Source organism: Papio anubis, chromosome 6 (genome assembly GCF_008728515.1).
Source record: "Papio anubis isolate 15944 chromosome 6, Panubis1.0, whole genome shotgun sequence".
Taxonomy (NCBI): Eukaryota; Metazoa; Chordata; class Mammalia; order Primates; family Cercopithecidae; genus Papio; species Papio anubis.
This window is the reverse complement of record NC_044981.1, coordinates 39,581,685-39,584,886: the sequence shown is the minus strand read 5'-3', so window position 1 is coordinate 39,584,886 and position 3,202 is coordinate 39,581,685. Positions and strand designations below refer to the sequence as shown.

General features: G+C 45.3%; 1 long non-coding RNA gene across 1 annotated transcript; it reads left to right on the top strand.

Moving 5' to 3' along the window:
• Positions 1-1,125: 1,125 nt before the first annotated feature.
• LOC103883670 lies at positions 1,126-2,799 on the top strand. The gene is made up of 3 exons (XR_004184276.1): positions 1,126-1,241; positions 1,621-1,751; positions 2,196-2,799. It is a non-coding gene; the product is annotated as an uncharacterized LOC103883670 (long non-coding RNA).
• Positions 2,800-3,202: the final 403 nt, after the last annotated feature.

Sequence of the window (3,202 nt, the reverse complement as noted above, 5' to 3'; positions counted from 1 at the left end):
AGTGTCATCAAAATCACAAAACCAGTTAGGGGGAAATAAAAAAACTAAATTACAGGTTTATTTCTCTGACGCACGTGGAGTCAATTCCCAAATTACCATTAGCTAACTGAATTCAAGAGTGCATCAAAAAGAAGACTGTATTATGATCGAGTACAGTTTTATCACAAAACAGAAAGGATTGTTCAACTTCAGAAAAATCTATTAATATAAGTGAACCAAATTCATAAACTACAGGGGAAAAAGTCAACTGCTGCACAAAAAGCATTTGGGAACCTTGAGCACATTTATGTTATATGAAAAAGCTCTTAATAAAATGGAAATAAGAACAGATAACTTGGTAAAGATTGTACAGCAATGATTACAATAAACATTATTTAGTGAAGAAAGCATAAACAAACAAATTCAGGATTTCTGCAGCTACTATTAATGTCTTCTATAATATTAGAGGTTCTGATCAATGCTTGAAGGAAAGGAAAACAAGTTACAATAAAGAAGATTAGACAAGAAGAGAAAAAACCGTCATGACTTGCAGATGATGGTATCATCTACCCAGAAAAAGAATGAGAAACAACAAACAATTAAATCTCACAAGAGAATTTAGCAAGGTTGCCAGACACAAAATCAACCGACGTACATCACAAATAGATCTCTATGAAAAATAATCATTTAGAAACTTAAGATAGTTTTCATTACAGCGACAAAATCATTAAGTTTCTAGAAAGGATTAATTTAAGCCAGACCTATTTGGAGAAAACTACAAAATGCTAAAAAATGACTGGTGATCTGAATAAATAGAAATAATCCATGATTTTGGAAGAGGCAATAACATTGTAAAGATGTCAATTTCCCCCAAATTCAAGTCTTTAAATGCAATCCCAAACACAACTTCAGTTTACTTTTGTAAAGAACTTTAAAAGTTTACTCTGAAATTAAATGAAAAAAAGACAATGCATGACTAGCTAAATCAACCATGAAAAAGTGAAAATAAAAAGAACTCACTAGCTTTACCAAATATGAAGTAATACTGAAGCAGGAAGCTACTGAGGCCACAAGAGAAAAGCAGATTTGCTAGGACAGGGTAGTCCCAGAATCAGAGCTAGGCAGGCCAGGAGTAGGTGCCACACAGAGGGGACCTGGGAGGACCCCTGGCACCAGCAGACAGGAGGTCTAGGTCTGTGCTCTGTCACTGCTCCTAAGGGTCTAGTCAGGTCCTGTGCAGTGTCTGGGCCTCATTCCTTCAGGTGTGATATCTTGGCTGGTCTTAAAGATGCACTTGGCTCTGATTCCTAGGAGGCTCCTGATAGTCCTGTTCTACCCGACCTAGTTAGGGAGAGTTCCTGCTCCCCTGGCTCTATCCCTCCCCTTCCCTGACCTCCAATCTCTTGTTCTTCCCCTGGCCAGCTTTTTCCTCCATTCAAGACTTTGAGGTTCCTTCTGCCTAGGTCTCCTCTCAGTCCCAGAGACCTCTGTGGCTCCTGCCCCACACCCCTGTGTCATAGTGAGTTCAGGGTGAGCCCGTATACAAGTAGCTCCAGCCACAAGGGGCCTGGCTAAGGGACACAGCAGCAGCAGGTGACATCCTGGCCCAAGTCCATCCTCCTTTCTCCTTCCTCCCTGCAGGAAATCAAGTGCCCCATCTGCCCTGGCTCAGCTGACCCCAAACTCCTGGTCTCTGTGCTGTGTGGACTCCTCCTGGCCAAGGCCCTGATGCTGTGAGTCCTGTTTGTGTTCCTGACCTGCAGGTGCCACAGGTGAGTGGGGCCTGGATTTGGCCTGGGGGGCAATGGAGCTGGAGTCAGATGCTGTTCCTAGAAAGACGGCTAGAAAAAAGAAGACAGATCACAGAGGCAGGAAAAATGACAGCTGAGTCCAATTTAAATATGTGTTTTCTTGCAATCTCTGCCTTCCTGCAGACACAGACCTTAGAAAAAGACAGAGGCTTTGTAGGAGTCCCATCCTAGGGCTCTGCCTCTGTCTTTGTCCTGAAAGGAACAAGGCCAGGAGGACAAAGCTGAGAATGCCTGGGTAGAAGGTTTAGGAGACAGGAAGGGGCAGTGAAGGAAGCAGGTGACAGGGAGAAAGGAGGGAAAGAGGAGGAACAGGTAACAAGGACAGGGTGAGACAAAGGGGCAGGAAAGAGGATCAGGGAAAGCATCACCTGCGTTCATGACTTTCTTTCTCTTACCACATTTCAGGACAGCAATGACGGAGGTTTCTGATTGTATTAGCCCAGCCTTGCCCCAGGACCCTTGGGTGCGTGAGCCACAGTGCGGATCCAGGATGAATCCCAGTTCTTCCCCTGCCCAGCTACTGGGAGCCGCCCTAAGCATTGCGCCCCACCTCCCCGTGAGGAAAGGCCAGCGCTAAGCCTATTGGCGAGAACTTTCAGCCCCTGATCTCCCCGGTGGTGACCCCTCACCCCTGCCCGGAGCCCTCTTACATCTACTTCCGCTGCCCTGCCTTTCACCATTGGGAAGACCTGGGGCGGGGGTTTCTGTATCCGGGTCAACGCCCAGCTCAGCATCTTCCCCTGTGCCAGCGCTCGTCCCCAGCACTCTGTGGTTTTCTCAGCCCCACCTCAGCAGGTCTCCAGGATCCCTCACATTTTCCCTGTTTGTTGCCTGTGGTCTGCCCGAGAGTCCTATCAGTTTCCTCTTGTGCTTAATTAAATTCAACCTCGAAACTGAAATGTGTCAGGGGCAACTGAGCAAGAGGGCAGATGTATCCCCTCAACCTCCTCCCCTTCCACCCTAAATGAGAGAGAAATGACTTAAAAATAAACGATAAAATTGAAACTAAGAAAGGCTGTAATCAGCAGACTGGAAACTGAGGAAGTCCTAGAAGTAAACGAAAAAATCAGATGCCTTAAAATGACAAGAGCAGTGGATTCAGCAGCCTAAAACAGGACCCAGAACATTCAATGGAATCTGATCATCAGGGGTCAAAATTTTGTATGTTTAATGTGTGAGGAGATTCGTAGCCTAAAAGAGAAAATTAAGTTGAACTAACAATAATTGATGGTGGGAGAAAGATAAATGTTTTGGGGAACGCAAGAGGAGCACACATCTGTGAAACAAGAAGAGGCACAGTCATTTTCGAACCAGGTAACATAGTGAGGCTGGGATTGACTACTCAGAATGGGGGTCCACCATGAACAACCAATTTGGGGTACCAGTGCATAGCAGCTGAATGCCAGCCCTGA